Here is a 14,141-nt window from a genome sequence, read left to right as displayed (position 1 = left end):
AAAATATGGATGAAAACTCTCTTGTGCCCGGTTTCCCAATAACTGTCACAACTCCTACCGAAGGTGGCTCCTCTCCCTGTCCGGGTGGCGCTCGGCGGTCGTCGTCACCGGCCTACTAGCTGCCACCGATCCCTTTTTCCTTTTCTGTTTGTATTGTCTAATCAGTATCACCTGTTTCTTGTTTAGTGTGTTAGTTGGGCTATTTAAGCCAGTAGGCCCGCCTGCTCTTTGTGCGGGCTTAACTTATTTTCCCATCGTGTTTCTGGGTGGGATTCTCCTGTTGTTTTGGGCATTGTATTTTGTGCGCGGCACGCTTGTTCATTGTGGGTAATAAAGCGCCTACCTGTACGTTCTGTCTCCTGCGCCTGACTCCGCACCCACTACGCCCAGAACGTTACAATAACGATGGAACTTAAGTGTTTGAACAATGCATCTATCCTACAACGGCCGAAGATGTATAATGTGTTTCCCTAGCATTCACAAGCATTTCGCTACACTTGCATTAACACCTGCTAACCATGTGTATGTGACAAATGAATTTGATTTGATTTAAACGCATTATAGGATCAGCTTTCTCCATTCAAATCTTACCAGTATAATTATTTATTTATTTCACAATACTGACGACGGATCAGCTTCTAGAAAGATATGACCATCTACGCCTGCAAATATTGAGGCGGCTTATTCTGATGCTTACCCAATAAAAATGCACTAAATCACCAATTTAGCACATTATTGCGCACGTTAGCCTACACATCATGAAATGTATTTAGACAAATAGCCTACAAGTAGCAAAATATAACTCAATTGATTGAACATGAAATATATTTCAATATGACTGAAATAGGTCTATTGCCTACTGTTTATATTTTAATGCAGTCATCTCGGATTTCATTTGAAGCATCTTTTTATAAGTTGCTTGTTTGTATCAATTGCAAAGACATTGTCAACTTTGTATTTGTAGTCAACTTTGTTGTGAAGTTATCGGTGGTCACGAGAGACAGATAATCCATGTGATTGTATGTTTAGTGGAGTTCTTCTGTGTATAAGGGGGAAAAGCATCTAACGACGCACTTAGCTGTTCTACGAGTGGTCTGAAGCAGGGGTTAGATTACAAGTGTTTTCAAGTTCTACGTTAATAACGATGGATTTGGGAAACAGCTTGGAAATTTAATGATGCTCCTACTGAAGGTTCTAACCAAGAACTTAGCCTTAAGATGCTTTTGGGACACTGGGCCCTGGTAAATAGTATGGTCTACAGATTATCATGAGGTATTCTAAATCAGGTGAGCAGAACCTCGAGACTTCCTTAATATTGGGCCCCCGAGTGGTGCAGCGGTCTAAGGCACTGTATCTCAGCGTTAGAGCTGTCAGTACAGACCCTGGTTCAATTCCAGGCTGTATCATAACCGTCTGTGATTGGGAGTCCCATCGGGTGGCGCACAATTGGCCCAGTGTTGTCTGGGTTTGGCCGTCATTGTAAATAATAATTTGTTCTTAACTTACTTGCCTGGTTAAATTAGAGATTGCACTCCAGCTGTTGTTAGCAAAGAGACACACACCACCCCCTTTGAGCTTACCCAACGCTGCTGTTCTGTCCTGCCGATGCGTAGAAAAAAACAGCTAGAAAATTATGTTTGTTCAGCCAAGTTTTCGAGAGGTCCCGTTGATAGGATAGTCTCGAACGGAGCTAGTCCAGTTTGTTCTCTAGTGATTGTACATTCGCTTATAGAACAGTGTAAAGGCTCATTATTTCCTTACCACCGCAGTTTCATCAGGGTACCCGCTCATTGACCTCTATATGGACGTCTCTTTAGGGCCTGGTCCAGGGTGAGTAGTATGTTCTGTGCAGCCAAGTCATTGAAATGTACATTAGTAATCGCTGTTCTGATGTCCAGAAGCTCTTTTCGGTTATAGGAAACGATGCCGGAAACATTATGTACAAGAAAAGTTAAGATCAACGCAAAAAAAAAAACACAAAATAGCAGAATTGGCCAGGAGCCCGTAAAACGGACGTTATACATTCCAGCACTGTTCTCGGAACCTCTCATCTGGAGAAGCTCAAGACACATTTTGATAATGAACTATGTCAACCTCTGGTGATCAGAGCCATGCATTACCATGATCTCAAATTAACATGAAACACATATTTTATAATAGCACCAATAAAGATGCTAGTGTAATGATATTGAAAATATGAGTCATCACAGAGGGGAGAAAGTGCTTCAGTTCATGTTACATTGGGGTTTAGTGTGGCTGGTCTGTTATCCCCCACATTTCAATACTCCTCTAACACTGGCTTCATCACAAAATGGCAATCTTGTTGACAAATCTCTTAGGCCTAGGCTTTAGGGTGGTGTGTGTGTGTGTGTGTGTGGGCATGCGTGTGTGTGTGCTTGTGTGTGTAAGTGTCTGTGTGTGCACGTGTGTGTGCATACGTATATGTTTATGTGTGAGAGAGTGTTATGGATAGATGTGTGAACTGTAAAAGGACGAAAAGGTTATGCCATGACCAGGTCACTGGAGCCCCCAGGCAACGAGAACTTATTTTACACCCCCAGTTTAATCTAGTCTAACCTTTGTCAGTGGTGGAAAAAGTACCCAATTGTCATACTTGAGTAAAAGTAAAGATACCTTAATAGAAAATGACTAAAGTAAAAGTGAAAGTCACCAAGCAAAAAACAACTTGAGTAAATGTCTAAAAGTTGGTTTTAAATATACTTACGTATCAAAGTAAATAATTTACATACGAAGCATTTGTGTTTAATCCATCCTCCAGATCAGAGGCAGTAGGGATGACCAGGGATGTTCTCTTGATAAGTGCAGGATTTGACAATTTTCCTGTCCTGCTAAGCATTCAAAATGTAACGAGTACTTTTGGGTGTCAAGGAAAATGTATGGAGTAATAGGTACATTATTTTAGGAATGTAGTGAAGTCAAACTAAAAGTTGTCAGAAATATAAATAGTAAACTACAGATACCCCAAAAACTACTTAAGTAGTACTTAAAATGATTTTTACTGAAGTACTTTACGCCACTGTCCTTTGTAGCTCACTTACTTGATCATGTCGCTCGTAACGCCAACGTAGTGGATTTGATTCCTGGGACCACACATATGAAAAATGTATGCGCGCATGACTGTAAATCTTTGGATATAAACATCTGCTAAATGGCATATATTATTAATCTTAACAGCCAACGGAGGCTGGCTGGCATAGCAGCAGAACCACATTTCAAGCGTCATATAACCAGAGCTTGTTCCATTTCAGGCCGTGTGATCATTCCTCTCTAAGCCTACATCCTGCTTCTTCCTCGTTCTCTCCCTCTCTCTTGCTCTGTTTATGCGGTACAGATCCTCTGTAATTCCATGTGGCTCAGTTGGTAGAGCATGGTGCTTGCAATGTTAAGGTTGTGGGTTTGATTCCCACAGGTGATGAAAATATGGTAATATATGCATTCACTACTGTAAGTTGCTCTGGATAAGCGTGTCTGCTGAATGACTAAAATGTAATCCTTGTAGACGACTGCTATGTATTGTTTTTAAATCGGTGAGCTCTACAAGGTCAATTAAGATTTAATCAGTGAGCTAGCAATCACACAGGCAGTAAAAAGAGAGAGAAGACAGTGGAAATGAGCTCAGGGAATTATTGAGGCAAAGCAATAAGAAGGCGATGAGAGTATTGCTTAAATGTTTATAAAGGGCTTGAGAAAACAAGTTTGACATTTCTCTGGAACGCGTGCTGATATAACCGACATGACACTCAGCGTTTATTATTCTCCCACGGCAAGCTCATTATCTAAATTGAAGCAATTAGTCATATGAAGGCTGTATACTTGACATTTGGCTGCAGCAGACACTTAAAGTAGAGAAGGGTATTGATATTTCTACTGGCACGACCTACAGTAAGAAGGGAACGGTGCTGGTAGTTTATTCTCTATCACGACCTACAGTTAGAAGGGAACGGTGCTGGTAGTTTATTCTCTATCACGACCTACAGTAAGAAGGGAACGGTGCTGGTGGTTATTCTCTATCACGACCTACAGTAAGAAGGGAACGGTGCTGGTGGTTATTCTCTATCACGACCTACAGTAAGAAGGGAACGGTGCTGGTAGTTTATACTCTATCACGACCTACAGTAAGAAGGGAACGGTGCTGGTGGTTATTCTCTATCACGACCTACAGTAAGAAGGGAACGGTGCTGGTAGTTTATACTCTATCACGACCTACAGTAAGAAGGGAACGGTGCTGGTGGTTATTCTCTATCACGACCTACAGTAAGAAGGGAACGGTGCTGGTAGTTTATACTCTATCACGACCTACAGTAAGAAGGTAAAGGTGCTGGTAGTTTATTCTCTATCACGACCTACAATAAGAAGGGAACAGTGCTGGTGGTTTATTCTCTATCACGACCTACAGTAAGAAGGGAACGGTGCTGGTGGTTTATTCTCTATCACGACCTACAGTAAGAAGGGAACGGTGCTGGTAGTTTATTCTCTATCACGACCTACAGTAAGAAGGGAAAGGTGCTGGTAGTTTATTCTCTATCACGACCTACAGTAAGAAGGGAACGGTGCTGGTGGTTTATTCTCTATCACGACCTACAGTAAGAAGGGAACGGTGCTGGTGGTTTATTCTCTATCACGACCTACAGTAAGAAGGGAACGGTGCTGGTAGTTTATTCTCTATCACGACCTACAGTAAGAAGGGAACGGTGCTGGTACTTTATTCTCTATCACGACCTACAGTAAGAAGGGAACAGTGCTGGTACTTTATTCTCTATCACGACCTACAGTAAGAAGGGAAAGGTGCTGGTGGTTTATTCTCTATCACGACCTACAGTAAGAAGGGAACAGTGCTGGTACTTTATTCTCTATCACGACCTACAGTAAGAAGGGAACGGTGCTGGTAGTTTATTCTCTATCACGACCTACAGTAAGAAGGGAACGGTGCTGGTAGTTTATTCTCTATCACGACCTACAGTAAGAAGGGAACGGTGCTGGTGGTTTATTCTCTATCACGACATACAGATGTTGCTTTTTTAGCCAAATAAAAGAAGAAGGAAATGTGACTAGAGTGGTTTAGTTCATAACTGTGGTTCTAACTTGGTGCTTACTAAGAGGCCATGTGTGATATTAAGGATCAAGGGAGGAAAAATCTCTTCCTCCTGACTATTTATATGCAAATAACTCAAGAAAGACGTCCTGACCCGTTTCGGGCTCTGATAAGGAAAAATCCATATTGTTTTTAAATAAGCCTTGTGATGAAATACTCAGTACCTAGTTGTGACAGTCTCTCATCTCACTGAAATAGGAGCATCTCTCTGGGTGTCAGTGAGTCTATGTGTAACACTACAGTGCTGCAGACAGTCAGACAGAGACAGACAGACAGACAAAGAGACCCATCTGACTGACAGAGACTGACTGAGACTCAGGCTGTCATGGTGGTATTTCTTTGTTATGCCATAAGAGAGCTCACTCACTCACTCACTCACTCACTCACTCACTCACTCACTCACTCACTCACTCACTCACTCACTCACTCACTCACTCACTCACTCACTCACTCACTCACTCACTCACTCACTCACTCACTCACTCACCTCACTCACTCACTCACTCACTCACTCACTCACTCACAGAGAATTCACCACTTTACCTGCTGCTTAACCATACATCCAGCTACTGTTTTGAGGTTGACATGGTAGCACAAGGTTCCTTAACTTCTACCCCCGGGGCAGTGGGGAAACAGCAGAGTTCAGGGGGTTAACATCGGCTACGTAATGGGGGAGACAGGATCTCTGTGCCTCAGGGTAAGAGTCAGCTTTATGAATCTGAGATTTTGGATTTGTGATTCCCCTGCCTGAATTGTCTCTTCTGAGTCTTTTACTGTGCAGGTGTGAAGGGACTATATAGAGGATCTTATGCTGGCTGTTGTCTTACTGTACCACCTCCTGCTACACTACAGGCCATGCAGGCATTGAGTAGCCTTTGCTCTCCCTGCTCTACAGTTGGGCCTATGTTTCTGCTCACCTAATGTAAGAGGCATGGATAGAAAGAGGGAGGTTGATACATGGATCAACATAGAAGGACAGTTACAGATGAACGTGGATGAACTATAGATCAGCAACAGGACGTAACAAAGCCTAGGCCTGTTTCCTTGTGGTTTCTAACCCTGCCATTCAGCTCTGGGTCCGTATCTACAAAACAAAGTGTCTCAGAGTAGGAGTGCTGATCTAGCATCAGTTTTGACTTATGGATCATGATGAAAAAGATTGTACGGAAAGATCCTAGATCAACAATACTACTCCCAGACATTTTGTGGATACGGGCCCTGATCTCACGTAGCAGCTAATCACTCTGCTTGTCATTTACTCGCCATACCATTTCCATTATCGTAATATCCCTGGCTTATGATCCCATCTAAGAGGCCAATAGAGTCTCCATTTCTGATGACTAATAATGCAAAGTGAGCACACAGAGAGAGGGGTAGCGGGAAGGAAAGGCTTTAGGTAAAGCCTGTTTAGTGGGGACCCATTAGGAAAATTGTGAGGAGGTGGGCGTGACGTCTGTCTGTCTGTCTGTCTGTCTGTCTGTCTGTCTGTCTGTCTGTCTGTCTGTCTGTCTGTCTGTCTGTCTGTCTGTCTGTCTGTCTGTCTGTCTGTCTGTCTGTCTGTCTGTCTGTCCTGTCTGTCTGTCTGTCTGTCTGTCTGTCTGTCTGTCGTGTGCTGTGTGTGTGTGTGTGTGTGTGTGTGTGTGTGTGTGTGTGTGTGTGTGTGTGTGTGTGTGTGTGTGTGTGTGTGTGTGTGTGTGTGTGTGTGTGTAAGGAGCTGGGACAGATGTATGGTAGGAATAATTCATTGGGAGTTAATGGGATTTCAGCTGGGCTTGTGTTCTCTCTGTGTGTGTGTGTGTGTGTGTGTGTGTGTGTGTGTGTGTGTGTGTGTGTGTGTGTGTGTGTGTGTGCAAACAAAGACTTGGATTCTCAAACAGACAGACGAAGGAAAGGAGGGTCAGAAAGGAGAGAGGAGAGGAAAGGAGGGGTAGAAAGGAGAGGAGAGGAAAGGAAGGGAGAAAGGAAAGAAGAGCGTTTCCCTATTCACATAGAGCCTTCATTTAATCTCCTACTGTTTGCTCTGAGATTAGACAAGGTCATTTGCATTTGCAGTCTGATTATTTTACACACTGTTGCTGGGCCCACAGAGGGAAGGCAGAAGGAGATGCAGACAAGAGCTATTAAGCTTTAAATGAGAAAAGGTGTGTGTGTGTGTGTGTGTGTGTGTGTGTGTGTGTGTGTGTGTGTGTGTGTGTGTGTGTGTGTGTGTGTGTGTGTGTGTGTGTGTGTGTGTGTGTTTACTATAGAATTTGGTAATAAACTATAGCATACTGTAGAATACTAGACTACACATTGTAGTGTCCCTTGATCATATGTAGTACTTAGTATAGAATATTGTAGTATACTGTAGAATACTATAGTAAATACTGTGGTATTATCCACAAAAAAACACAGTAGTAAATACTACCGAAATGTCCGCAAAAAAACACAAAAATGTTTAACTATAGTAAATACTACAGTATTTCATTTGCACAAACCCTGCCAATTCTCCTCCCCCGTATCCCAATTTGTACCACCCGTAAGTGAGAAACTTACATGCCAAGTATAGACCATTTATTGTGTTCCCTACAGGTTCTAGAAAAGACCAGGAGTGTCTGAACTCCGTTCAGAACCCAGTCCAACTTACCTGCAGGTTATGTACATTAGCTCTTTTAGTATTTCTCCAGTAGGTTTCTTCCAGGATAAAGCCCCCCACTTTTATGTCAAAGATTATAAAACAAAACACTTAGGTAGATACTAGGGTTGCACATTTTGGGGAATATTCAGAGGTGGAAACTTTCCTTGGGAATTAAAGGGAATATATGGGATGATCCCCAATGATCCATTGCATCTCCCAAAAACATTTTCAACATACATCTGTAAAATGATAGTCTGGAAACTAAAGCTTTGGTTGTATTCCTCTCAGACTTCCATGTCTTCTTCCTGGACCTCCTCAATGTCCACCTCTTGAACATCAGATTCTGATTCCTCATCTTCTCTGTCCCTTTCCAACCTTGTTGAGGATGGCTCGTTGTCAGGCATAAAAATCCTCAAATTTGCCTGGATGGCCACCAATTTTTCAACCCTTGTATTGGTCAGCCTGTTGTGTGCTTTGGTGTGTGTGTTTCCAAACAAGGACCAGTTGCGCTCTGAGGAGGCTGATGTTGGTGGGATTTGGAGGATGATGGAGGCAACAGGGGAAAGAGCCTCAGATCCACAAAGTCCCTTCCACCAGGTGGCTGAGGAGATATGTTGGCATGACTGCCATATTGCATCTCCATCCCAAAGCCCTTGCTTGGAAGTGTACTTCACCAGACTGCGAAGAACCTTGCCCTCATCCAGGCCAAGGTGGCGAGACACGATAGTGATGACACCATAGGCCTTGTTGATCTCTGCACCAGACAGGATGCTCTTGCCAGCATACTTGGGGTCCAACATGTACGCTGCGGCGTGTATGGGCTTCAGCCAGAAGTCTTCACTCTTTTTGATGTCTTTCAGAACTGCAGTTTCCTCTGCTTGGCGCAACAGTGAAGTGGGCAGGGCAGTACGGATTTCTTCTCTTACATCCGCAAGTAGAGTCTGAACATCAGACAGGATGGCATTGTCTCCCTCAATCCGTGCAATGGCTACTACTATAGGTTTCAGGCTGCTTACCACTCTCTCCCAAAATACATCATCCAGGAGGATCCTCTTGATGGGGATGTCCATATCGGCAGACTGTGATATGGCCATTTCTTGGAGAGACTCCTTCCCCTCCAGGAGACTGTCAAACATGATGACAACACCACCCCAATGGGTGTTGCTGGGCAACGTCAATGTGGTGCTCTTATTCTTCTCACTTTGCTTGGTGAGGTAGATTGCTGCTATAACTTGATGACCCTTCACATACCTAACCATTTCCTTGGCTCTCTTGAAGAGTGTATCCATTGTTTCCAGTGCCATGATGTCCTTGAGGAGCAGATTCAATGCATGAGCAGCACAGCCAATAGGTGTGATGTGAGGGTAGGACTCCTCCACTTTAAACCAAGCAGCCTTCATGTTCGCAGCATTGTCTGTCACTAGTGCAAATATCTTCTGTGGTCCAAGGTCATTGATGACTGCCATCAGCTCATCTGCAATGTAGAGACCGGTGTGTCTGTTGTCGCTTGTGTCTGTGCTCTTGTAGAATACTGGTTGAGGGGTGGAGATGATGTAGTTAATTATTCCTTGCCCACGAACATTCGACCACCCATCAGAGATGATTGTAATGCAGTCTGCTTTCTCTATGATTTGCTTGACTTTCACTTGAACTCTGTTGAACTCTGCATCCAGCAAATGAGTAAATTAAGTATGTCTGGTTGGAGGGGTGTATGCTGGGCGAAGAACATTCAGAAATCTCTTCCAATACATATTGCCTGTGAGCATCAGAGGTGAACCAGTTGCATACACAGCTCGAGCAAGACATTCATCAGCATTTCTCTGACTACTTTCCTCATTTGAGTAAAAAAAAATCTGATTCCAGGAGGACCATGAGCTGTTGTTATCGATAAGGCGTCTGATTCATCATTTCCACCTCAAATAGAAGTAGAGGGACTTTTGTCAGAGTTTGCTTGTTGTGAGCGTTGAGGGAACTTGATGCACTTGGCCAGATGATTCTGCATCTTTGTTGCATTTTTCACATATGATTCAGCACAATATTTGCAAATGTACACAGCTTTTCCTTCTACATTAGCTGCAGTGAAAAGTATCTACACATCAGATAGTGCCTGTGGCATTTTCCTGTGAGGATTAGAAAAAAATGAGTAAAAAAAACAAATACAATTCCATGTACAGATAAATAGTTTAGCAGTTAGATTAAACAACTCCTTTGTACGATAAATGTTTTAAAATGAAACATGTATGAAAACAGGTGAATTAACACTCAGTTAGCAGGCTCAAGCAAGCTAAACCCCACATGGTAGCAAAAACTAACTAGCATAAATGGTTAACAAGTTAGAAATGATTTAAACACACTTTACTGTAGGCTACTATTTACTAGTTAACAAAAAATCATGTATGTCATATAAAATATATTCACCCCACCCAGTATCGTAATCTAAATTTACCAGAAAGCGTATAGTCCTTGGTTCAGACTGTAGTAGTGTGGGCTCAATAGCATCTCATTAGTGTGCAAGATCTTGTGAATCAGCTGTACATGTGATGGAAGAATGCACTGTGCATGCAGAGGGTTGCAATTCCATTGAATTGGGGATAGTTTAAGAAACATATGCCACAAGACCTAGAATTGCATTATTGTATCTCACAAAAAAGGTTCACTGTTATAAGCTAACTTTTTAGATGAATTTAAGGAAAATTCCCAAAATTCTCGGGCTTAACCTCCCATGGAACATTTCCGGAAGAATTACGGAAATGTACCGGAAAGTTTCCGACCCTTTGCAACCCTAGTAGATACTACAGTAATGTCCCCTAAATACTACAGTATACTACAATCCGCAAAAACAGTTTGCAAAAACACTACATTGAATACTGTAGTATTCCTACCATAGAATACTGTACAGTATAGTATTTTTCATGTGGCAGTTAAATGTATGTGTGTGACCATATATCGGTCTGTATTTGTGTGTGTTTGCATATGTTTCCTTCAGGGGTGTAGGAGTGTAACAGTGAGCAGGCAAGGGCCATTTAAAGAAGCTCTCTTGCCAGTCCTCTCAGTGTGATTGGCTGGGTGGGTGGAATCGATGGGCCTTGGCCTGCAGGCCAGGAGCATGCACGTCCGCACGCACACACACCGGTCTGAAGACCAGGTACTGTATCCATATGGAGCGTGGTGAGACAGGACACATATACACACACTGAGATGGGACAAGAGCAGGGAGCGAGGAGAAGAGAGAAGGGAGCAGGGAGAGAGGAGAGGAGAGTGGGGAGCGAGGAGAGGAGAGAAGGGAGCAGGGAGAGAGGAGAGGAGAGTGGGGAGCGAGGAGAGGAGAGGAGAGAGGGGAGAAGGTAGGGAGGAGAGGAGAGTGGGGAGCGAGGAGAGGAGAAAGGGGAGCAGGGAGTGAGGAGAGGAGAGGAGAGAGGGGAGAAGGTAGGGAGGAGAGGAGAGTGGGGAGCGAGGAGAGGAGAAAGGGGAGCAGGGAGTGAGGAGAGGAGAGGAGAGAGGGGAGCAGGTAGGGAGGAGAGGAGAGTGGGGAGCGAGGAGAGGAGAAAGGGGAGCAGGGAGTGAGGAGAGGAGAGGAGAGAGGGGAGCAGGTAGGGAGGAGAGGAGAGTGGGGAGCGAGGAGAGGAGAGAGGGGAGCAGGTAGGGAGGAGAGGAGAGTGGGGAGGGTGGGGAGCGAGGAGAGGAGAAAGGGGAGCAGGGAGTGAGGAGAGGAGAGGAGAGAGGGGAGCAGGGAGAGAGAAGTGTAGAGTGGGCAGCGGGCAGCGGGCTGTCTGTTTGATACTGCCTCTCCTCCATGGGGAACAGAGCGTCTCCCCACTGTTTAAGGCCCCATCAAGCTCACTAACAGGGGGAAGGGGGAGTTCATCAGGATAGTACTGCCAACGGGCTGCAGCATCTGGAGCGCCACCCTTTGGCTCTGAGTTGGTGTGGTGGTCTGGTGGGCATGGTTGGAGGTTGGTGATAACATGATGGGGATGTTCAGTATGCAGTCACAGCAGCATAGTGTGTTTGTTGGTGCATGGTGTTCAGATCTACACACCACCAGAGTACATGTACCTATTAGATTCATCAGAGACAAGGGAAGTGTTTCTTTCACCACCAGTACTGGAACACATTTATCTACTTCTGGTCCTACTAACACACACTCAATACAGACTATTTTATTTTATAGTTGACCTTCATTTAACTAGGCAAGTCAGTTAAGAACAAATTCTTATTTACAATGACGGTCTACCAAAAGGCAAAAGGCCTCCTACAGGGACGGGTGCCTGGGATTAAAAATACAAAATAAATACAATATAAATATAGTACAAAACACACATCACAACAAGAGAGGCAACACAACATTACATAAAGAGTCACCTAAGACAACACATAGCAAGGCAACAACACAACATTTATTTTACCAGGAAAGTCAGTTAAGAACAAATTCTTATTTTCAATGATGGCCTAGGAACAGTGGGTTAACTGCCTTGTTCAGGGGCAGAATAACAGATTTTTACCTTCTCAGCTCAGGGATTCGATCTTGCAACCTCTCAGTTACTAGTCCAATGCTCTAACCACTAGGCTACACGCCGCCCCGACGTAACAACAATATAGTAGCAAGACAACATGATAGCAGCATGTCGTTCTTTTTCCTTTCTATTGAATACGCTATTGTCCGGTTGAAATATTACCGATTATTTAGATAATTGACACCCTGAGGATTAATTCTAAACATCGTTTGACATGTTTCAACAAACTTTACCGGTACTATTAGGATGTATTCTTCTGTATGTTTTGACCGCCTTTGAGCCAGTGGATTACTGAACAAAACGCGACAACAAAACTGAGTATTTGGGATATAAAGAAGGACTTTATCGAACAAAACAACCATTTATTGTGTTCCTGGGACCCTTGTGATTGCAACCAGATGAAGATCTTCAAAGGTAACTGATTTATTTTATTGCTATTTCTGACTTTCGTGACTCCTCTGCTTGGTTGGAAAATGTTTGTATGCTTTTGTGTGCGGGTCGCTGTCCTCAGATAATTGCATGTTATGCTTTCGTCGTAAAGCCTTTTTGAAATCTAACAAAGTGGCTGGATTAACAAGAAGTTCATCTTTTAACCGATGTATAACACTTGTATTTTTATGAATGTTTATTATTACTATTTCTGTCATTTGAATTTGGCGCTCTGCAATTTCACCGGATGTTGTCGAGGTGGGTCGCTAGCGGCACGCCTGCGCCAAAGAGGTTTTAAAGTTGATGATGCGGTTGTTACTGACAAGAAGCACATGGCTGAGCTTTAATCACCACTTCATTAACTCAGGATTCCTATTTGACACAACCATGCCTCCTTGCCCGTCCAACATTTCCTCATCTCCCACCCCTTCTAATGCGACTATCCCCGATGCTTCTCCCTCTTTTCCCCCTACAAAGTTTCTCACTGCAGGCGGTCACTGAGTCCGAGGTGCTAAAGGAGCTCCTTAAACTTGACCCCAAAAAAACATCTGGGTCAGATGGTTTAGACCCTTTCTTCTTTAAGGTTGCTGCCCCTATCATCGCCAAGCCTATCTCCAACCTTTTTAACCTGTCTCTCCTCTCTGGGGAGGTTCCCATTGCTTGGAAGGCAGCCATGGTTTGTCCTTCATTTAAAGGGGGAGATCAAACTGATCCTAACTGTTATAGGCATATTTCTATTTTGCCCTGTTTATCAAAAGTTTTGGAAAAACTTGTCAAAAATCAACTGACTGGCTTCCTTGATGTCTATAGTGTTCTCTTGGGTATGCAATCTGGTTTCCGCTCAGGTTATGGATGTGTCACTGCAACCTTATTGAATCAAAGGCAATGGTGACATCATTGAGGACCTTTAAGGTTCCAGTGACACATCCATAACCTGAGCAAAAACCAGATTGCATACCCAAGAGAATACTATAGACATAAAGAAAGCCCGTCAGTTGATTATTGACAAGTTTTTCCAACACTTTTGATAAGGGACATGGGCAGCTGTGATGAGGAGGGTTTATTCCTCAGGTCTTTAACCGTTTTCCAGAACTTCTTGGGGTTAGACCCACAGAGAGAGAACTGCCTGAGTGCATGTATTTCTCATTTGCCTGATCGATAGTCAGCCTCAACCTAAACACACACTCAATACAGACTAAACACCCACTCAATACAGACTAAACACCCACTCAATACAGACTAAACACCCACTCAATACAGACTAAACACCCACTCGATACAGACTAAACACCCACTCAATACAGACTAAACACCCACTCGATACAGACTAAACACCCACTCGATACAGACTAAACACCCACTCAATACAGACTAAACACCCACTCAATACAGACTAAACACCCACTCAATACAGACTAAACACCCACTCAATATAAGCCAAACACAGACATCAATACACACCAAATCC

General features: G+C 43.5%; 1 protein-coding gene and 1 non-coding gene across 2 annotated transcripts in view; both read left to right on the top strand.

The window, feature by feature from the left end:
- LOC106603516 (LHFPL tetraspan subfamily member 7 protein-like) overlaps window positions 1-14,141 on the top strand; it is a 164,415-nt gene that overhangs the window by 116,768 nt on the left and 33,506 nt on the right. The window lies entirely within an intron of this gene.
- Window positions 7,749-7,805, top strand: LOC123742636 (U7 small nuclear RNA). Its single transcript, XR_006769786.1, has one exon. It is a non-coding gene; the product is annotated as a U7 small nuclear RNA (small nuclear RNA).

The sequence above is a fragment of the Salmo salar genome, chromosome 04, assembly GCF_965601325.2.
Source record: "Salmo salar chromosome 04, fSalSal1, whole genome shotgun sequence".
Taxonomy (NCBI): domain Eukaryota; kingdom Metazoa; phylum Chordata; class Actinopteri; order Salmoniformes; family Salmonidae; genus Salmo; species Salmo salar.
This window is presented reverse-complemented; position numbering and strand designations above follow the sequence as displayed.